We start from the raw sequence: 23,869 nt of genomic DNA on the forward strand, positions 1-23,869 counted from the left end.
CAAAATACACTTCTTTTTTTGCTGTCAATCACAGCTGACTTATGGTGACCCCGTGGGGTTTTCAAGGCAAGAGACATTCAGAGGTGGTTTGCCATTGCCTGCCTAATACTAACCAGGGCCTACCCTGCTTAGTTTCTGAAATCTGATGAGATTGGGTTAGGCTGGGCTATCCAGGCCAGAGCAAAATTCACATACATGCCCCAATATTTAGCACAGCTGATCTAGTCCCCCCACCCCTCAATTGAATTCCTTGGGAACCTTGGTGTTGTTAGTCTTTAAGGTGTCACTAGATGTCTGTTTTATTTTGATATGACAGACTAACACAACTACCCCTTTGCAATATCTAAAGCAACCTCAAGCTTCCCTTTTTAGCAGGAGCTCTAGGCAATTTACGTATAGCAGGAGCTTTAATTCCCTGCTCCCGCCGAGCTCTCTGGCAGTTTGGACCTGCTTTTCACAGGTACATTATTTAGCACTATGAGAATGGGGAAATCCTGATACGGTAGTCATGAAATATCTGCAGGGAGAAAGGTGTTATGGACTGTAATAGCCAGGCTGAGAAAGGAGGTTTAGCCTGCTTGTTATATGGGGAGACCCATATAGTATTTGAGGACTAAAAAAAATGTGCGGATAGGCCTGAAGGTGTTAACATTTAGTGAGTAGCATCTTGCTGCTGTATTTGCCTTTAGGAAATAAAAGAGCTTTGAGACTCGCATGAAACATGAAGGCCACATTGGATGTTTCCTTGTTCTTTAACAAGAAACACATCCTTATATGAACACGACAGTCTTGAGTTTCCACTTCAGCTCAAGGGCTCAAAGGCAGCAGATCAAAGGAACCATTTTTCTCTTCAGTGTGTTGTCTCACTTGAAAAGGTTTAAAAATGCACACTAAAAGACATTTAGTTATAAGTTACTCCCATTAATGTAATTTGATTGATTCAGAGCTACCTTTGTTAAAGGGGCCAACATAAGTAAATAACAAACACACTGTAATAAAGATGTTCTAGGCCACATCATGCTCACCTTTTAAATTGCCTACTCACATTCAAGATCTTCATTTTATGTGTTGTCAATAAAGACATGCTGTTATGATATAGCTTTGGAATTTGGCTCACATGAAATTAAATATAGCCTTTCTTAAACAATAAAGCCTCTACAGGATTAATTCTGTCACAGTTGCATGTTCCATTCTGCATTATTTCATCTACTAGCCAGTTCAGGTTCTTTTTACCTGGTATGGTGTACTTCACTGAATTGTTTTGTCAGATGCTGTCAAGCCAACCTACCATTGTTGAAGAAAATCAAACTAAATCATTTTGGCATGAGCCTTCCAGGAAGAAGGCACTGAATATGAAAGGTTTGATGAAATCAAGGATTTGATTTCAATATTGTAAAAGACTGTCTGTCAAAAATAAAATATATTCTTCAGAAATTTTGAATGAATAAATGGGTTTTAAATAAAGACAGTATACTGTATCCAAAGTTTTCAATTATTAGTTCTAAACTATACATGCTTTGTCTAAAATATGTGAAATGCAGATTTCCCCCCACCCTGCTTTGAATATTGATGATGCATGGAAACATTGGGAATGCAGCAATATCAGCGCACTAACGCTGAAAAACTTAGTGGTATTTTGCAATCTATTTTTGCTAACTGGAAACCTTAACATGCAAAATCCCACCAGTCTTGTTCTTATGGACTAATGACAAACTGTCCTAATTAACAGTGTTTCATCTACAAATTCTACGCTGTCCGTCAAGAGCAATGTAGAACTGAGCTACAGTATTCCATGTGTGTGTAAAGTGCCGTCAAGTCGCAGCCGACTTATGGCGACCCCTTTTGGGGTTTTCATGGCAAGAGACTAACAGAGGTGGTTTGCCAGTGCCTTCATCTGCACAGCAACCCTGGCATTCCTTGGTGGTCTCCCATCCAAATACTAACCAGGGCTGACCCTGCTTAGCTTCTGAGATCTGACGAGATCAGGCTAACCTGGGCCATCAGTATTCCATTCCATACCTGAACAGTATTCCATACCTGAAAAAGACCAAAACTTACAGGGTTTTTAAAAGCTATGTGGCATAGAGGTTGGTTAGATGTTAAGAGCCAGCATGGTGAAGTGGTTAAGAGCGGTGGTTTGGAGCGGTGGACAATGAACTGGAGAACCGGGTTTGATTCCCCACGCCTCCACATGAGCTAATCTGGTGAACTGGATTTGTTTCCTCACTCCTACACATGAAGCCAGCTGGGTGACCTTGGGCTAATCACACTCTCTCAGCCCCACCTTCCTCACAGGTTGTCTGTTGTGGGGAAGGGAAGGTGATTGTAAGCCAGTTTGATTCTTCCTTAAGTGGGAGAGAAAAGTCGGCATATAAAAACCAACTCTTCTTCTTCTAAGTGGCTCTGCCAAACAAAAAAGAAAGTAAAAAAGTCCAATCAACCCCTATCCTGCATGTAACTGGATTATTTGGTTCATGAGCAATAAGTGATATCTTGATGTTTTTTCCACACAGTGAAGACAATACAAATGCTAAAATTAAAAATGAGAGAGCAGGTGGGGTTAGAACAGCAGTTTCTAAACTTTAGCAACTCAGAGCCATCAGTGTGATGCAAACCCACAAGAGCTTCCCTCCTCCCTCTCCATCACCTGCCAGATGAGAGCCACACAGACCCCATGGAGGCCCCATGGAGACCTCCATCTTCTAATGTCTTCAGAACTACATCAGCTACACTTTAAAAGCAAGTATAAGTACAATGTTTGAATTGTTTGTACATGGCCTGCAAAGTCAGGTCTCAGAAGGTCACTGATTCTATAGGGCCACCATTCCAAATGGGACTCCCCCCCCCCCGGAAACAACATGTTTATTGGTTAATACCTTCTATCAAGAAGCCAACTGAATAGAGGAGGAAAGGGACGTGGAAAATTTTTCAGAGCTGTTCATAAAAATAGAAAAAGTGTTGCACTCAATCTGAACGTCTGGTATTCAACTGAAAACTGCCATTGACTATTATTGTCTGTGAACACATTAGCGTTACCAGGTCCCTCTTTGCCACCGGCGGTAGGTTTTTGGGCCGAGCCTGAGGCGGGCGGGGTTTGGAGAGTCCAATTGCCAAAGCGACCGTTTTCTCCAGGTTAACTGATCTCTATCGGCTGGAGATCAGCTGTAATAGCAGGAGATCTCCAGCTAGTACCTGAAGGTTGGCAACCCTAGTATACATGGTTGTGTGTATCTTCCTACGGTGAGATCCTGTGCATTGGAAAATAGAGTGAAAACCAGTTCAGTTTTATTCCTGAAGTACTGATGGCTATATTAGGACTGTATCTCCTTGGTGCCAATCAGCCAATCAGATGAGCAATTGAATCCCAGCAATTAATCAGCATATTTTCTGGCTGGTTCTATGAAAGCCTTTGGAAACTCTATAAGTGGCAACTCTATACACTCCCATCTTTTGAAAAGAAAAAAAAAGGAAGACTATTCCATCCTTTTCCCCCATGGTAGAAAGTCCTTGTCTTGCACTAGCCAGATTCGCATGAGAGGAACTTACCCCCTTACCTGTGATCCCCCATTGTCTCCTGACACCAGTTTGAGAGATGCAGGATTAGAGTGGTGTTCTACACCTAAGGAGACCCAGATTTAAATTCCCCTTCATCAAGAAATTCACTGAGTGGTTTTCAGCTAGTCAGTCTCTCAATCTAACGTGCCTCACAAAGTTGTTATGATAAATGGAGAACTGTGTATGGTGAGTGAGTGATAAAGTATACCATCCTGAGTTCCATGGAGAACGGACTAGATAAAAACATACTAATAAAATAAAGATTAAATACATAAGTCATACACTGCTTTGTGTTTTACAAATTCCAGAAAGATGCACTCGTCAAAGCAATTCTTGAAGACTCTTCTACAAGTACACAATTTAGAGTGCTGGTTCTTACCTTTAAGGCCCTAAAAGGCCTAGGGCAAGAGTACCTAAAGAACCGTCTCCTCCCATACTATCCAGTCTGCCAGTTAACATCTCCCTCTCAAGCCCTGTTCTCTGTGCCCCTGCCTTCAGAGGTGAGGCAGATGGTGATTAGAAACAGGGCATTTTCTGTGGTGGCATCTTTGGAATGCCCTCCCGCTTGAGGATTGTCTGGCACCTGCTTTACTTCCTTTTTAGTACCAGGCCAAAATACATTCTTCTCTCCCCCCCACCCCCTGGCTCATAATTAGGGGTTTTTAATCTTACCAGATTTTGAATGTTCTGCTTCTGTTTTATGGATAGCTTTTATGCTGCTTATTTTCAATGGCTCATTTTAATGGCTTATTTTTAATATTGTGATATAGTTTTAATTGTAAGCTGCCTCAAGCAGATCTCCAAAGAGACAACATAGAGATTTCTTAAATAAATAATGTATATGTTACAAGACTTTTATTTAAAATATATCTTCACTGTACTACTGCTTTAATATTGTGGTGGAAGTGTGTGTGTGTTACAATATCACTACTGCATAGGGTTGCCAAGTGCCTGATGGTGGTGGGCAAAATCCCGCCAATCCACCCGGCTGTCCGCTGACCAGCTGAGGGTATGCACGTGCACCCATGCGCCGTGCCCATGTCACTTGCGGTTTTACCTGGAAGCAATGCATACGCTCTAGCAACCTCCACCAAAACTCTATGAAAACCATAGAGTTTCAGCAGAGATTGCTAGAGCATCTGCGTTGCTTCCGGGTAAACCCGGAAGTGATATAGGCATGTTGTGCAGGGTGTGTGCGTGCATCGCGTGCCCCAGCCACGCCCCTGAAAAGCTCTCACCAGTGGAGCTAAGGGACCTGGCAACCCTACTAGTGCAATAGAAGGTCAGTTATGCATATTGTACTACTTACAAGATTTGTGTTTAAGCATTAATGAAATGGTTGTTTTGCCTTTGTTCAATAGGTATAAAAATGGGTCCAATTATATTAATAGATTCATCTTATGAAAAAACTGATGAGACTAAAAAGCATTTAAATGATGTACATATTGTCGGTAATGATGGCTAATGTTTTAATATTTGAGACAACAGTCTTCAAAAAGTCTCTTCTAAAATTAAATTGTATTGATGTATGTGATTTTAAGTTTTTAAACACACGCAGTGATCCAAAATATTTGTGCTATCTCTACCTGAAATAGCAGAGTATTATCACCAATGCCAGTGTAATATCATAATATATGTTGCTCAAGCAAACAAAAGCAAGACTACAAAAATGCATTTTACAGCCTTAAATGGCCAGAAATGCAACTGTGCTTGTGATTGTATTCACTCAATACTCTTTCTACTCCAAGAACGGAGTTTATGGAGGCAGTGACAGCATCAAAGAAGACTGGGGAAGGAAAGGCAGATGTTGTGCCTTTCCTAGATTTGCTGTTTATCCTAGTTGAACAGTTATAAAACAGATAAAATCCCTATTATAAAGTTAGCTTTCATGCTGCAGTCCAATCTGTTAGAAGAGGAATAATATAACTTGATGTTAAATCCTCATAAAAATGACATTCCTGGAGCACGTGTGCTGGAGATCAATAGAATCAGAAGATCACGGGCAGGTCTTTTCAGAATATGGTTGGTTCATGTATCTACCTGGCATAACCATAGAAGGATTAGCATTTAGTTTCGCAAGAAAAAAATCTTTTAAGAAATGAAGAGTTTTCAAGAAATACCGGCAGATATAAGCAGGCAAGTAATGTGGAAGAGAAATTCCAAAGACAAGCAAATGCTACAAGCACAAAAAGATGTGCTAACATAATCAATCTCTTTAATACACTTTTTCATTTCAGAGAAAGCCTCTGATTTCCCATGATCTCTTATCATATCCCACAATATGCCCATAAATGACAATTTCTCATTTTTTTTGCCATGCAGATCTATACAAGTCATGTTTTAAAAAAACTAGATATCCCTCAGTGCAAAAAAACCAGCCTAAATTGTAGCTTGCTTCAAGAGACAACACCAATGAGAGAGAACGAAAGACAACACCAATGACACATTGAGGGGCATTTAACAGCCTCCATAAAAACTGAAGCAGAGGATGATCTACAGACTCATTAACATCAGTTATCCAAATAGCAGCACCAAAAAAGAATAATTGGAATAATGGACCGCCTCCCCTGGTACACCCCCTAAAGAGCATTACGTTCTTTGAATAATAATTTGCTGGTAGTCCCTGGCCCTAAGAGTGTGTGGCTGTCCTCAACGAGGGCCAGGGCCTTAGCGGCCCTGGCTCCTGCCTGGTAGAATTCCTTTCCAAGTAACATCAGGGCCCTGTGGGATCTTAAAGAGCTCCACAGAACCTGTAAGATGGAACTATTCCACCAGACCTATAAGTGAGGGCAGCCGCAGGTTGTCATCAGTGCTGGCCTCCCTATTCCTCTCCCACTGTTTTATCTTGTGGGGATATTGACTGCTTGTCGAATGCTTTCACGGTCAGAGTTCATTGGTTCTTGTAGGTTATCCAGGCTCTGTAACCGTAGTCTTGGAATTAACATACCACACTCTCATTAGTACATTATCTTGATACTTACAGGACAATGATTAGCACATTATGTCTGCAGGACAGTACTCAGCTCAAACCCAACCCCTCTCTGACTCTTCCTACACACTTGACACTGAGAGACACTGTCCTTCAGTGTTACTACTCTGAAGATGCCTGCCACAGCTGCTGGCGAAACGTCAGGAAAGAAAATTCCAAGACCACGGATGCACAGCCCAGATAACCTACAAGAACCAATATTGACTGCTTGTTCCATCTTGTTATTTATATGTGGAGTGTTATGTTACACTTTTTTAGAGTTTTATGAGAGATTTTATGGTTTTATTATATTGTTAATTGTTGCTACCCGCTCTGAGCCCGGCTTGGCTGGGAATTAGAGCAGGCTATAAATCTAACTAAATAAATTAATTAATTAAAACTTTAATAGTTCCAGGGATATATTTTCCACCTTTGCTATAAAAATAATTAACAATTGCCCCAATACCTAGTTTGTTTTTTATTAGATACAGCTTTTTGGTGGAAGTTCCAGCTCAGATTATAAAAAAGATAAACTCCTTAACTTGATCAACACCAATGCCATCTAGTACCCAAGGGAAATAGGGTGTTTTTCTCTTCTTAGAGAAGATCGTAATCTTTGATATATGGTGATTTATTGGAAGACCTTCCGAATACTCAGAAAAGATTTGTAACTATCTTTGCAATCCAACTCTTGAACGAGACGAAAGAATTGCATCGTCATTGTAAAGCAGGATTGGAATACTATGGCTTGCTAGTTTTGGTGGGTGACTAACCTCTTGAAAATTCGCTGCTAAATCATTCAAATATAAATTAAACAATGCAAGAACCAGAAGGCAACCTTGTATAACCCACTGAGCAAGTCAAAAGGCTTGGTCAATTCCCCTTTGTCACCACAGAAAATCTAACCTGTAAGATTCATATGAAATTACTGTATGAACCATAACAATCTTCAATCCATGCTGGAATTAGATAATTTCCTCCATAGTCTTTCCCTAGGAATAGCATCGAAGGCTCCTTTAAGACCCATGAAAGCAGCAAATAGAACACCATTGGGAGGGGAAGCTAAATGTGAAAGTACCAAACAATGATCCATGACAGACCATCCTCTTCTAAAACCATTCTGCTTCCAGCCAAGGGCATCATTTCGCTCAATCCAATCAAGTAATTTCCTTAGCAAGTATGAAGAATACAGTTTGCCCAAAGAAGATAATAGGCTGATTAGGCAATAACAACTTGGGTCAGAATGCTGGCCCTTTTTAAAGATTGGAACTATTATGGTGTCTCCCTGATTTTGGAATGGCTACCAAAGCATTGATCTGTGTGAAAACAGGAGCAAGAATATCAGCCTACCAACGAGGGTTCACTCTAAATAGTTCATTTGGGATTATATCAGAACCTGAGGCTTTCTTCCAACATGGGTGACCAATGAGGGACTTACTTCATCAGGGGACACATCTGACCATGTCTGTAAAATGGTAGAGGTCACTACAGTTCCAGAACCTTGATTGTCTGGGGAATAAGAAAAAAGGTTCTTAAAATAAGTTACCCAAATGGAAGATAGAATAAAGGCAGGAACTTGCACATGACCATTATTTGTAGAATTGACAATAGACCGAAAGGCTGAGTTGTCATTGTTATTTATAGCTATAATCAGACGTCTCCAGTTCTTATATAAATGCTCCCTTTTCCTCCAGTTAATCAAGCTCTTATAATTCCTCTTGAGAACTATCAACTCGTTCAGAATACAGATAGTATAATTGCTTTTGAATTTGCTATGTTTCCAAGCATTGACTCTTTTAAGGAGACTGCACTCTCTATTAAACCAGGAGTTTTGCCTATTTGAAATGAATAGTTTTGGCATAACTTTCTTAATAAATATTCAAATAAACCAATTAAATTAAAATACATTTAAATCAATAACAGCAGTCTTAGGCCTAAGAAGAGACGTCCTTAGCAAAGTCACCTCTGAAAACTCCATTCTATATTACACAAAGGAGTCCAGCTTAGGGTTCCACCGAACATATGCTGGCCCTTATGGCTTTGGTGTAATGACTGATGGTGAGTCGGCATTAAATGATGAGCACAAGATATGTACCATCCAGTATACGTGCTTCTCATTTTCATTACCCAGAGGTAGAACTCTGCACTTACCTTGTTGAATTGCATCTTGTTCACAATAGTATCATAGTTTCACTTGTTCATTATTAGTATCACAATTTGCTGAATGTGGTAGTAGGATTAATATAGTATAATTTTTCTTTCAATCTGTATGACTAAGCGTGGATCCTGAAAATGGGAGGGGAAGCACCATAAAAGCCAGCGAATCCTGTGCCGGCGTCCATGCCACTTTGTTCTGTGATAAAGTGGTGCCGGTGTTGCAGAGCAACGCAACAGCACGAGCAGCAAAAACCTGGAAGTGGGTGCCAGCGCCAGGGGGTGTCCCCGGGGCATACTCAGGGGAGGAGCTGACGTTAGTTCTCCCTTTTGGCCTTTGAATGCCCCTCTATGCTTCAGTGTTGCTACACCAGCAAAATAGCTGGTATAGCCCCATGTAAGTCCATGGAAGAGTTTCATGTGGTTTTTTTAAATGCATTTTTAACCTTTATTTTTCATCTGTGAAACCTCTGTGGAGGCAGCACAGCTGCGCCGCTCTCAGCTGGCACCTGTCTTTCCCTCTCCTTTGAATGGGCTGCCCGGCTGGGTTCTTAAATTCTTCGCGTAGCATGGGAGCCACTGCAGTTGTACTCCTTCCTGGGCTGCCAGGGTAACATGAAAGTCATGGCCCATGTGAGAGGAATCCACACAGCAGTGCATCCACGTGGCAGTTTCAGCTTTTGGGAAATTGGATTAATGCTGGTAGGGGAGAAGCCAAGCATGGACAATTCCTGTAGGGTTCAGAGCTTCTTGTACCATCCCAAAGGTATACGAAAACTGCTTTCACCATAACAATGTAAGTACTTGCCTAAGACCTCCATCTAAGACCTAAGATACCTCAGTGAGAAGCCAGGCATACCTGAAGTTATTAAACAAGTTGCTGGAAGGGGAGATAAATAAATGGACATTAACAGTTTATCATAAGGGGAAAATAACAGTGCCTAGGCAAGGCTGTGGGTATAAGTTTCTGTTCCTCCTCATGAGAAAGTTCTGTGTGTTAAATATGAAACGTGTGTGTGTATTTCTGCATGATGGCAGAAAAATTGCCTCAGAGAGGCAATGGGGGGTAGTTTTCAGTGTTCCTAAGAATGTTGCCAATTCCTCATTACTTAACATTTCTGTAGAACATTTCTCAAATTCTTTTTCATACCAAATGCCGTTGGGTGACATATACATTCTATTAGCATAAGCACCTCATCCTATAACATTGTGAACTGTGCATTATATTGTTTAATTAATGCAAAACCAGATTTCTAAAAAAAAAAAAAAAGCTGTAGTAAAGAAATAAGAGACTGAAATGCAATGTTGCTTAGTTCTTCTCGATCAAGATTTCTCTTCAGCAGTGCCATAGCCATGGGCTGTTTCTGCTTTGTCTGCATCATCATCAGACCTAAAAATAACATTCCCATAGTTTTATTGGCACAGTTGTTATAGCTGCCTCTTTAATTTTTTTTTTCAAAATAGGAATGTAGGGTAAGGCATCATAAATATTAAATGTGGGCAGAGATTCCAGTAACTAGCCACCAGGAACTTCCCTATGTTACATTACTATTAGTTAAGATTTATCTTAAGTAACGTAAATTTTGCCCGTGCAGCTGCTCTTTTGTACATTCTAGTCAAGTTTTATGATTAATTAAAATACACCCCAATTGTAAAATGCACAATTAAGCATTCATGCTTTGTAATGTGGGGGGGGGGGGGCTTTTAAAAACTGTGGGTTAGATTGAAGCTTTGGCAAATGCAGAATGTTTACAGAAGCAATTTTTATTCCTAGCTGCCACGCGTCCCCCCCCCCAAATAGTTGCGTAGAATTAGAGGGTCCTAAAGAACAATCTGCTTTGGGGGGGGGGGTGTAGCAAGCACAGGGAATCGTATGAAAATGCCACCTCTCCAGTGCTGTTGCACAAGCAGATCCAGCACTTAGAACGGAGCAAAACCTTGCACAGAAGTGAAGTGTCTGATTTCATCCAACTGTTCTGCTATATTGTTCTGGGGGAATCACCAAACCTCAGCAATGGCTTTGGGGGGATATAGGAGGCCACAGGGGTAAAGGAAAGGTTGCATCTAAGCCCGACTTTTGGTTTGGGGAGAGCGAGGTAGAAATGTAATAAATAAATAAATAAATTGCCTCAAGTGATGCTCCTTTTGGGGGAAGTCTTGGATCTAACCCACTGCCTGTACAATTTTAAAACATGTTAGATTTTTTTTCCAGGGCCAGGCAACACATGTCCCACAGGAACCACCACACTTCAGATCTAATGATGTTTAAACAGGATATTTATATGTCACTAATTGCACTAGAATGTGGATAATGTAATTATTTGAATAGATAATCCACATCCCATTGAAAGCAATCCAATACAGATAGCATCCATGGTTGGATTACATCCAGTTTACTTCTTCAACTCCTGATCCTGTGATATGTGTACATACGTCTGCTGAGGTGTGTGAGTCTCCTTTAGCTGAAGGTGCATATCTAGCCTGTCAAAACTTTCCTTCCATTTTTAAGAGTGAATGTTTCTGAGTGTGTATTGAATTGCCAATTTTTGTATTAGCACCTCTATAATCCTGATGAAACGTGCCCTAGAAGGAAGATAGCATTCATAGGAAATGTTTCCTGTATGTCTGACTCAAATGTATATTAAGGGCGGTTTTGAAATCATGCTTAGAATGATTCATGTCCCTTCTCCACGTGCTGCTACAAAGTACTTTGTATAACGTTCAAAGCCACCCTACATTTATTAGACCAAGGAGTAAAAGTTTGCACAAACCTTGTAGTGAAATCAAAGTTAGAAACTGATTCAGAGATCTGAAGAAGCAGAAAAGAGTTGTATATAGGCAGCTACACAGCAGACAGAGGCTTCATGTGCAAGCTTGTGCTGGCTGCCATGTGGATAGGATTGCCAACCTCCAGGTAGAGCATGGAGATCTGAAATTACACCTTATTTCCAGACAACAAGGATCAGTTCCCCTGAATAAAATAGCTGCTTTAGAGGGTGGAATCTATGATGTTCCATCCACTTACGTCCCTCCCTTCTCCAAAGTCCACCCTCCAGCCCCAAATCTCCAGGAATTTGCCAACCTGGAGTTGGCTACCCTACATATAGGAATACCTGTGGGTTAAGCCACATGATAATTGGTTCGGTACCATATTGTTCAAGGCACTTTTTCTTCCCCCCTTCCCCCACCACTTCATGCGCTCAGTTCAGGAGATTTTTAACAGGGTGCTTTACATACTCATAACTGGAAATTGTTACATAAAGTATTTTCAAAATGCTGATGATGGATTGGAAAATTTACAATAGATATATTCTTCAAGCAAAAAAAGTAATGTTAATACATCATTTCTGGAAAGTGCTAGAAACAGTTACCAGTTTTTTTCATTTACAGAACCATAAATTATGTTGGTTTTTTTAAGCATTTGTAGTAGACTAGCAATGTTGCAAAAATACTTGCATGTTTGAAAATCACACTAGCTATTCTTGTTTTAAATTTCATTTAATATATTGTTCTGTATGATTTTATGATAAACAGATTATTCCTTGAACAGGAATTAAGGGTAAAGCTGCCAGGAAGAGCTTTTGTTGTCAATGTAGTTCCCGCCTCATGTTTTATAAGAGATTTCATGGTCCCATTGTAAAGACTAGATGATTTAAAACGTGTTACCAAGATAAACTTTCCCATTGTCATTAATGAGGATGGGTAATACTGAGTGACAAGTGCATTAGGAATGACACAGAAAGAGCTGTTAGATTTGTCAGAGCATATCACTTCAGGCTATGAAGCCTGACGGGCTTTTTTGGAAGAATTTTTTTTGCTAATGGACTAACCTGGTGATAACTCAAGTGTTTCACCTTCTTGTTGCTATAATACTCCAGCAGCTTTGGAGAGGCAAATCAATATTAGCTAGAATTTACAAAAGGATAATGACCTCTCTACTAACAGACAATTAATCAAACTGAAATATCGAGTTAATTTGATAAGATGGATTTCTTCACTAACCATTTTTAAGTGAAAAATGCTTGCGTTACTGTGAATTTTATTGGAACATATTGCACTCTTATTAACGTGTGTGCGCGTGTGTGTTTTCTTGCCACAGTGAGCATCTTTTAGTAAAAACTTAAAATTGGGCACTTGTACATGTAATTTTCATTAACTTTTTAAAAATTACATTTCTCCATAAAAAAAAATTAAAATATTAATCACTGAACAATTAATAATGTATGTTTTTTTCTGGTTAGAATCTCTCCAAACTACAACATGCCTATCAGTTTCCATTTTGAACATGCAATTGGTCACTTTTTCGCCTTAATTCATCTTGCCTGGCTGCCAACCAAATTTTGCCTCTGTATACCTTCTTGACACTAATAATGACTGAGTCTGTGTTCTTTTGCGTGCAAGATTTCCCAAGCGGCAGTTTGGGGTTGGGATAAACTATCTATCATGATTGCATACAACTAATCTGCCTCAACCAAACCACCCATTGATTGAAATTGCATTTGACAATTCACCTCTCCTTAGCATGCCTGAGGTGAACATAGCTACAGACCATCCCCGGAAGGGCACGGCAACTCTTCCATATGCTGGGGAGGATCCTTTTATTTGTGTCGAGAGACTTTTAGCAAAGCTTGTAGGAACAAGGAAAGGTGTTTGTTTTTTTCCCGTAACTTCCTCATTTTTTCACTCTATTAGATTTTAAATTTTACATAGCAGTTGCTTATACGTGTTGTTTTAAAAACCGTTTCATTAAAGATACCAGGAACTTATTTCCTTAGTAAGTTAATATAATGTTTTTTTTTAATTCCTCACACTTATAGCCCACCCTCACTCTTGGCAGAGCGGGTTTTATATACGTTAAAATATGAAATTAAATAATAATTGTTTATGAGAAAAAATATTTATGAATAGGATGCCAAATAGTTAAATACCAAGGATACATTTTTTTTATACTGATGACCTCTGTCAACCAAGAAACATTTTTAATACTGTCTTTTGCAGTGTGCAAATGGTTATACTACCTCCGGATAACAGAAATCACACATCTCCAGAAGAAAGGAAAGGGGCAACGTTTCCCACCATGTTGTCCCTGAGAGCACCTGTTTACCTTCTCTGATATATAAAGGGGGACAGTGTTACAGTGGGGGCAAAGCCTGCCTGCCTGCCTGATAATGCCTGGCCTGCCCTCCATTGACAGGGGTCTGTTAAAATACGCATCTGCTGGTAGGTGTTCCTGTAATATACAGGCCCTTCCTCCATACAAGTACAATGCATTTTATAATGACAGAAAGTCTGGTAGAGTGCATACATACGTTATTGCAAGGTATGATGAGCCAGCAGTCCCCTCTGATGCTGCAGCGCCCTCCAGAGTTTCACTTCCCTGGAAGAGTCAGCCTTAGTGCAGGCAGGGCAAGTTGGAAGGAAGAGTTTCAGTCACTCCCATTTACCATCTTTTTGTCTCCTCTTGGCGGGTGTCTCTTAGCTGTCAAAGATCATATAGCCACTCTCCTCCTCTTTGGCTGTCTGAGCCCCACCCTGTATTGGCATAGCCCCAGGGCTGGCCCCTGACTCACTGCAGCAAGCCCTTCATCTGGAAAACTCCCTAGGAGGGAGAGCCCTGTCCCGGCTAAAGGACAAATCCCCACCTCTCTCCCAGAGAAAAGGATACCTAACTGGCCTCATCAGAGATTATCGTGCTTCCCATTCCCTTCCCTTTGCTGGCTGGATGGGAGCAGTCTCTTGGGGATGAAGTTGGGGGCGGGACCTCTCTGCCCACTCCGTGCTCATCCCAAAAGTCCACACTCCCTTGAGTAGCCCCTAATAGGGGGTGGATCCTCATCACCCCTTTGTTTCTTGGGGAAGTCCAGGAGAGGAGAGGCAGACTCTGTCCCGGGACGGGCCTCCCCATCACCCGCCCGGGACTCCCCGCTGCTGCACTTACTTCGGGGGAGGTGCAGGCGGAGGGTGGGGGGGATGCCCGACAACAGCGGGACGGCGGCCAATGACTGCTCTCTCTCTCCAGGCCCCAACCCCGAAAGAAAGAGAGCCGTAGAAACCAGCGCCACGACCACCGTGGCGCGGGGACCACCCAGCCCAGCTGTAGTGTGCCGGAGGCGCCCCACCCCACCCAACAGCTGATCGTCAGGAGAGCGCGGGCGAGGCTGGAGAGAGCTCAGAGGCCGGCTACAAAGGGGCTGACGGGAACACAAGCCCCCAGCCCTTATATGGACTTCCGGGGGGTGGATCAGGACAGGGAATGGGAGGCGCCTCTCTGGCCTGAGGAGGATATAAGGCCAGAGAGGAGACTCAGCCAGGGAGGAAGGAACAGTCGGTGGATCTGTGTGGAGCTGAACAGACAACCTGGCTGCGTCCGAGGGTGGGGAAAGCTCAGACTCTCCCTCGGACTGGTCTGAGGCTGAGGAGACTCCCCCGGCCCGGACCTTTCTCAGGCCAGAGACCCCCCAGGGCGGGCGGGGTCCTAACAGACTCCAAACAAGTATATATATTATAACCAGTTTCCTGGCTTTCTTGTTTTGGCCACAGTGATGCTTTGCACAGCTGTGCTGTCTACACACTCTGTTGTTTTTTATTTTGCCCACTGCAGTGAACACTACTACCCAATCAGATCTCTTGATTCAGTGCTTTCTTTCTTCCATAGATGTTAATGACCACCATTCACTTCTGTGAAATAAAGTAGAGGGCTGTGTTCAAGGACATGATTACGATAGGACAAAAACTGCTCTCCCCAACACTGGGCAGATCATACTTTGGACACAGTTATCCCTGTGTACAAAGGAGAGTGGTCTGTAGATCCTTTCTCCCCTTATTTATCATAATATGACATTCAGAAACAAATGCACAAATGCCAGTATACTAGCTTGCACCAATTTTTTTAGTTGCTATGGATTCCAAAAGGGCTATAGCAAACTGTGAGGATCACTACAATTTTATGTACGCTTCTATGCGTGTTTGCACAGTACTTTCTCCAAGTATGCAAATACTAAAAGCTTGATATGGTACCATTGCTGCACATGTGAACCTATGTTTTATTAATATTTCACTAACACTTACTCAGAGACCAACACTCTTCATTTGCAGTAAGGCTTTTTATTTCCTCCTACTCCCAAATAGTCCTTTATTCCCAGCTTCATGGCTCAGGGAATTTCAAAAGTAGTTTGTAGTCCAAGGTCAGGAAGAAATTTTGTTAAAGTCTGAAGTTCCACTGGATGCTCAGACTTTTGCATTGGAAGGCCTGAATCACAATGGTAGAACATGTGCTTTCTCCCATGTTCAGGGATACGCATTTCCAGTTCAAGGGCCTTGGGCAGCAAAGCTCAAAAATATCTCTACCTGTGGCCCTCCTACATGTCAAATAGTTCCTCATGCAGTTGGTGCTTTCTTATCCTAACTTGCTTAGCCAGGGCCACTTCAGATTCAAGCAGTACTTTTAATTGCAAATCTAGACAGTGTGTTTCATTTCTATGTTCTATACAACACCCAGCACAGTGTATGTCTGACTGTTTCATCTGATTTGTATTTATTTGGAAGTATTTCCAAATAAGTCTGTAAAACCTTTTCTAGTACAAAAAAAGTTAATGTTGATGTTTGAAATTAACATGGAGATAGTAGTGTGTTGCCTGAATTTGACTTTTTCAAAATGTTCGATGATATCAACATTTGTTTTTACTATCTTATAAGTGCTAGAATGCAATGAATAAGGATAGTTCAACAAATAGTCAGGAGGTTGGGCTGGCTTTTGTCAGCTTTCCCTCTGATCGTGCCCAATTCTGCTTGACATGACGGTTCCTGTCCCACTTGGGTTTGCCTGTGTGGGTCCCACAACCCCCAGCATAGCCCTTTTTTTGGTGTTCAGAAGGCCCTTCCCTCTCTCTTTTTACAAACTGGCAGGATCCAACTTGTTTATTTGTTTTATATGGAGTCTGAAAATATAGATTTATGGTGAGAACCCATGAATGCCAATGACAGTTGTAGCGAGGATAGGATTGGAAAGCCTACAGTGAAAAATATTTATTGCAAAAACTTGTGAAATCATAGTGCAGTAGGAGACAGTAACTGACAGGTTTGAAAAAAAATGGAAGAGATTAGCAAATGATTTTAGAATGTGACCATCTGTTAAGGCATACTGATTCTGTAAGAAAGGGTAAGAGGTTGTTTATATTTTCACTCAGCTCAGACTGTAATCAAACTCGCTAGGAAGAAATGGAAGCTGTGTAACAGTTCCTTAGTTGAAATGATGGTGAAGAGATTGAATGATTCCATCTCTAAATGCAAGCTTTTTATCACTGTAAATTAGTTCACATTTATTCATCACCACATGCGCTAAACTTCCCTTCTTCAAATGAATTATGTCACCTGATTCCTCCATTGACAGAAGTTTGCAAGATAAGAGCCTTGGATCAAAACCTAATCAAGAGTTGACAGCTAGTCCAGGCTTGAACTCCATACAGTAAGGAAAATGTGCAGGTAATTCGGTGTACACTGATTAACTTCAGAAATAACAACAAACTATAGCGTGGCGCAGAGTGGTAAGCTGCAGTGCTTCAGTCAAAAGCTCTGCTCACGACCTGAGTTTGATCCCAACGGAAGTTGGTTTCAGGTAGCTGGCTCAAGGTTGACTCAGCCTTCCATCCTTCCGAGGTCGGTAAAATGAGTACCCAGCTTGCTGGGAGTAAAGGGAAGATGACTGGGAAGGCACTGGCAAACCACCCCGTAAACAAAGTCTGCCTAGGAAACGTCAGGATGTGACGTCACCCCATGGGAATGACCCGGTGCTTGCTCAGAAGTTTCTCTGTGTATCCTATCTGAAAAGGCAGTTCCCAGTGTATGAGCAAAAGAAAGCAAGAATCACAGAGCTGCTGACATTATTTAATTATTGGCCCTAATTTACAAGAGATAACTATTAAAACAGTACTTTGAACAATGACTATTTTCAGTTATTCTCAGTTCTAGTTGTGATCTCTCAAGACATCTAAATATTACTACCCACATCCACAATTAGATAAGAAGTGTGCAAAAAGCACTGCCCTCTTCTATTATGTACACTATTGGAATTTTCCCCTGTAGGCTACTGGCTTTCTCAGAAGTCCATAGCTGCTTTGAGAACCAGTTGGTTGTGAGTGCAGAGTAAAAATGGTCTAAATAGCTTAATTGACTTTAAATGAATTAATTGGCTAACTAAATAGCTGTGTGAATCTACTTTCCTGTGATAGAAAGATAGAATGCAGAAATCGGGGAAAACATTGATGATCAAAGGATGCTTTGTGTACATTTTCAGGGCAACCTTCCTAGGGAACAGTAAAAGTAATCAGAAGTGGGGAAAGAGAATCCCCCAAAGGGCAGGAAAGTGCTGTGTGATTATCAAACCTGAATGCAGTTTGAAGGTTTCTACACAGGTGCATCCTTATCTCATTGGGATTACCATCCAGTAGTATGAAGGCAGCATGAATGATGTTGCTTTGCCATCGCTAGGGCAAAGCAGAGTGGTTTGGGATAGAATCCAATCAAGACTCTTGGGGAAGGCAATCAAATGTAAACCACAGTTTGCTAATATATTTGGTGCACTAATTGTATTTGGCACACTTGGTTTCTAAACTGTGGTTACTGCAAATCAAGATTTGGCATGATGACTGGATTGAATTACTGGCAAAGAAACTAGGAAAGGGACCGAAACGTTTCCTCTCTGCCAGTGTAGTGACCATTTTAATTTATTGGTTGATTCTGGCTTTTCATCTTTCCAAAACAGTATTCTTGACAGGGTATATACATAATAGAAGATTAATAGTTCCTGTTGGACATCCTTTCATTCGCTCTGCTTAGATGTGCGTGGGCTCTTCAGTCCCCCTCATCCCACTGCTCATATTTCATTCCTCTTGTCTAATATGTATCTTTGGCCTTCAAGTTGAGACACTGACAATACAGTAATATTTGGCAGGCGGCTATTCGAAGATTTGCTAGTGAGAAGCAAGACCCAAGCTCGCTTCACCTTCAGCTGTGTGTATTACTAAATTGTGTTCAGTATAACTTACTCCATTTGTCCAATTAGCTAAGTGGAAATCATTTTTTCACTAAATTGCACTTATTCAAGAATGTAGACTATTTCATGTGTGCTATAGTATTGTCAACCAAATGATAACATAGACGCAAAGATCAATTTCCTTGGGTGTGTTTTCCATGAGCATGACTACAAAAACTTTCCCCATTAAGTCCCAAGTTTTAGTCAAACTCCTGATCTGAGTTTTGCATCAAATAATAAACTCACAGTTGCTAGATTCAGAAATGAGGTCGCATCTAATATTTAAAATAATGTATTCATTTTAAAAAGTCTTGATAAGTGATGCTTTTGTAGGGGGGGAAACGTTGTATTGCATATATTAAGAATTTCAATAGGTGCCTGAAAATTGATTTTTAATATGCTCATTATGTTTCTGAGTCTGCTAATTCTTTAAGGAAATGAAGAAAAAATAATGAAACCATGTTACACAGGTACTTAATTTTTTTTATCTGTGGTACTATTCTGCTAATTAATGCTTATTTTATGCAAACTAGACTATATCTCTTACTGGACACATTACTGTCAAGAAAATATTACTTGCCTTAATTATCAGTAATGAAGCAGGGATAAGCTGCTCACTTAGATATAATATATTTAATGACCTTTTCAGCTAGAGGTTGTGATGAAAGGTATCAGTTTCCACAAATTATGTTTCATTCTGTTTCTGGCCTTTGTGTAGATTAATGTTTGGAGGATGAGTTTTAAAGTCAGAAATAAATTGTGTTTGGTGTTTAAGAAGTGATTTAGTGGCTTGCTTTTAGTACATCATTTCCCCTTTTATAAATTAATCCAGGCCCATCTCTATCTTCAGGTTTAATAATAGAAGTCAGCAATTAAACCTAGGTGTTTGAAGAACCATGGCTATATTATTTGACAGCATATAATCTGGGTAAAAGTTCATGAATAAACAAGGTTGCAAAAGTCCAAATTTGCAATTGTGCACATAGTCCAAAGATCTATGGGGGCTTCATTACATACACAGAGACCTGTGCATGCATGGGATAAATGGTTGCCTGAGTTGATCAGGTGATATTAATGTTGATGCATTAATATGCAAACAGGGAAGACTCCTTTGTGACTGATCTACAGGTTAAAAAAAAATATTTCCATCTGAACAGCCGAGCTTGATCATCTTCTTAAAACTAATAGCCCATTCCTGAGCCTTTGGCGACCGGGAATGGCATGGCCGAGGTGCCACTGCAGTGCCTCCAAAACTGTTCCCCAGCTGCCAAAAGGCTTTTAAAAGCCGTTTGAAGGTTTTTTATTTTTTTAATGGGGCATTTTGCCCCATTGAGAACAATGAGGCTGGCCCAGCAAAAAGCTGGCTCAGCAACACTGCTGATGGTGTACCTGGGGTGAAAGAGGACAGGAAGCTGCCTACTCGCAACTCTGCCCCCTGGCACGCCCCGGGAACACACACACACACCCTGGCATACAGGCGCAGGGCTTTGCACCAGTGGGACACTAGCGGAAGGCCCAGCTGGCATTCCTGAGTGGTGCTGCTGCAACAGCCCTGGGTGACTGGCATCTAGGTCCCTCCGCCGGCTTCCATGCCACCCTGGACGGCATAAGTCAGGAATGGGCTGGTGAGGAATGGGCTGTAAGCTAGCTGGGACAGAACTCCAGTCTTGCTCTTTGGAGTTTTGGTATGTTTTTTTCTTGTTCAAAGAGATAAATTTTTGAGTAAACAACAGAAAAATGATGTGTGTGTGTATGTTTTCGACTTTTTGAATTGTTGTGCTCCCACTCGTGAGCTCTTTGGGCAGGGAATATCAAACCAATAGTAAATGTCCCATTTCTGGGACTCCATCTAAATCTTGAGGCAGAGTGTGCCATGTTTCATCCTAAGCCCTAGATGAACATCACTGCTGTTTTTAGTTACTTTGAGAAATAACCATTAGTGAGTGTTTTGTTCCTGAGGGTTGCAATCCAACGTACTTAAGTTGAGAGGGATTGAGTTCAGTGAGATGGATGGAAATGTAAGAGATGCTGACGTTATTTTAAGTGATCTGGCATGCACCTGCTTTCTTCATAGGTACTGCTATGAGCTAGTTTGACTGAGTAATCAGTGGCTGTAGTAGTCTGTGGGAATGAATAGAGAGATGGACCAGCACTGCCAAAATACATCCCCAGTGATCTGGAATTTTACTGCTGACAGTTGGGAACAGATGGTAGACAGTAAGATATTTTTGACGCTTGGCAGTGGTCTTTTGGTCCAAAAAAAGCTGAAACCCCCTGGGGCTTGGGAAACCAGAAAATGGAATACATACTGGTCATTTTTCCATAGACATTGTAGTTAAAGATCTATATTAGACAGAGTTTGGAGCATAACTGCATCTCAGTTTTATTTTTCTGTCAAGCAGTAAGTAATCGTCATCGTGCTGTGGTTGCTGCTATTTATTATCACTGATGTTACTCAATGTGTAGGGCATAGAAATGATGATTATGCCCAGAATGCTACAATTAGTAATGTTTATGTCACCGTTTACTTCAAAGAAATCTTATTTAAGTCAAAACTTGCACATTACCTCTGTAGACAGCAATGCCATTACTATTTTGTGTACCATAAAATTGTATATTTTTTCTTGTTCTTCTGCCAATACATCAGTAACTGGATCAGATGTTTTATTTAGTGTTGCGCAATAGGCACTGACGTTTGGAAACTGGTCACCTGTGTTGTAGCTCACTTCACACACTCTCAAGATGGTGTGTGCCAACTGTTCTGCACTCAGGAAAGGAGAGGTTATATGGTTTTTCTTCTGGCACTTTATTGTGTTTATGTGTAGCATGGATGCCCCTGAAATGTGGCAGGACAGATTGTGTGACTAGCACAGCTACAGTCACTAAGCTCTATCTTGAGCTTCCAGCTAACCCCAGGGAGGCTGTAGAAACCCTGAACCAGTGCCTGGAGGCAGTTTTGGATACAAGATAATAAACTGAAGCTTAATCCCAACAAGATGGGAGTGCCACTGGTGAACAGAAGGTCTGACCAGAGATTTAAAGTGTTACCCATTCAAGATGAGGTTGTGCTCTCCATGAAAAGTGCTTTGGTGAGAATCTCAGAAATTATATTTTATCTTTTAATCTCTAGATAGGATAAGGAATGATAGTCATATGTATTTCTGTTTCTGATTTCCTTTTGTATATTTTGTATCACTATGATTCATATTTTATTCATTAAATTAGATTGATTTTAAATAAAAATCTTAAAAGAGAAACATAAGTGATCATTGGCTGGGACACAAGGTTTTCACTTGTCACTTGGAATAAATAAACTTCTGACTTCTCTTCAATCAGAGGGCTGTAACCTACAGAGGCTGGTATCAAAGAGGTACCCATCTCAATATAGCAAGCACCACCACCCCGCCCCAGGCAGATTTAAACAACCAGGAGGGGTGTAATCATACATGAAGGTGGTAGGTCTCAGACTTCCAAGAATCCTATTCACATCCTCAGACTGAATAAACTGAGAACTATCCCACACAACTGGACAAGCCAATACCCCAGCACAATCTGACCCTTTTACTACTAATGTAGAGTCCAAGTCGGAATGGATGCAAGAGGTTTGTCCTCAAAGCCAGTGTGGCGTAGTGGTTAAGAGCAGCGGACTCTAATCTGGTGAACTGGATTTGTTTCCCCACTCCTACACATGAAGCCTACTGGGTGACCTTGAGCTAGTCACAATTCTCTTAGAACTCTCTCAGTCCCACCTACCTCACAAGCTGTCTGTTGTGGGGAGGGGAAGGGAAGGCGATTGTAAGCTGCTTTGAGGCTCCTTAAAGGTAGAGAAAATCAGGGTATAAAAACCAAATCTTCTTCTAACCTAGTCACAGTTGGCCATCAGTCTACCTTCTTCTACAGGCCAGATCCAAATAGGCCCCTGAAATCCCAGAAGAGTTCCATAGTCCTGCACTGTGCAGACACAGTGGTGACAGAGGACTATTGTTTCTTTGCCACCATCACTGTCACTAAGTAAACTTTAAAATCCATCTTCTTCCAATTATGTAATCTGTTTGATTTCTGTATTGGCCATCTGGTGATGTCCACATATACAGTTGTGTGTTTGGTTGCCTGAAACATGCTTGTAATTAACAACTTGTCCTCACAGAATTCTATGAGTCGTTCTGCTGCTGTTCTGTTTCAGGTTAAAGTAAGTTTTTCTGGTCTAACAAGCCTTCCTATAACTTAAGTGCCTCTTCCGTTGGAGTAATAGCTACTTAAGTAAGAAGACGGCTTCAAACTTTGTTTAATCGTGCGGATCTCTCAGACCATCAAATTGTGCTATGAGCTATTGTTCGTCAAGAAGTCAAGTGTGCATTCACACAACCCATACACCTTCCCCACTAGAGGTGCCTTTAACATACTGTGGCATACTTTTACATTTTGGAAGGAACTGAGTATGAAGGTACAACTCCTATTCCTTGTACATGGACAGTCCAAGATTTCTCTGAGGGGAGAGGAGTTTCATATCTAAGCATTAACTCCAGAAGTATCCAAATGAAAGCATTTTGCAGGTACAAAGCCATCAGACTGAAATCACAGATGACTGCTTAAATAATAACAGTTATAGTAAGCAATCTAGGGGGTTTTTTAGTGGCTTTTTAAAAATTTGTTATATTTGTCAATCAGCCCAGATAGACTGAAGGACTAATTATAGGACCAAAAAAACCTTAACAAGAAGACATGAGAATAAAATATCACTTCATGAAACAAACCATATATTAATGACTACATTTGTGGGGGGATATTAACCTCTGTAGTATTATTTGGGAACCCCTTCTAACATGTGATAATATAGTGACAGAAGTGATGGCTATATTAAATTATTGTTTCCTGAACCAGCAAGTAAGAGCTTCTGCAGAAAGAGTTCATGTCTCTGTGTGTGTAATACAGACAGATAAGAAAATCAGAACTAATAGAGCTACTTAAATGACTCCAATATAACTAGATTTTATGTCATTCAAAAATCATTACTAAATTGATGGAAAACAAAAATTAGGTATTGTAGTATTTTCATATTTCTTGTTACTTTATGCAGATATACTAGGTTTTCTTCCACTTCAGTACATCCATTTTTATTGCATGCCTTAATGTACTTTTAAAAGTACATGAAGTTAATATAT

The 23,869-nt window shown here is 40.8% G+C and overlaps 1 protein-coding gene across 1 annotated transcript in view; it reads left to right on the forward strand.

The window, feature by feature from the left end:
• Window positions 1-23,869, forward strand: part of ELP4 (elongator acetyltransferase complex subunit 4) — a 179,974-nt gene that overhangs the window by 99,726 nt on the left and 56,379 nt on the right. The gene's annotated exons all lie outside the window — the stretch shown is intronic.

The sequence above is a fragment of the Euleptes europaea genome, chromosome 6 (assembly GCF_029931775.1).
Source record: "Euleptes europaea isolate rEulEur1 chromosome 6, rEulEur1.hap1, whole genome shotgun sequence".
NCBI lineage: Eukaryota > Metazoa > Chordata > Lepidosauria > Squamata > Sphaerodactylidae > Euleptes > Euleptes europaea.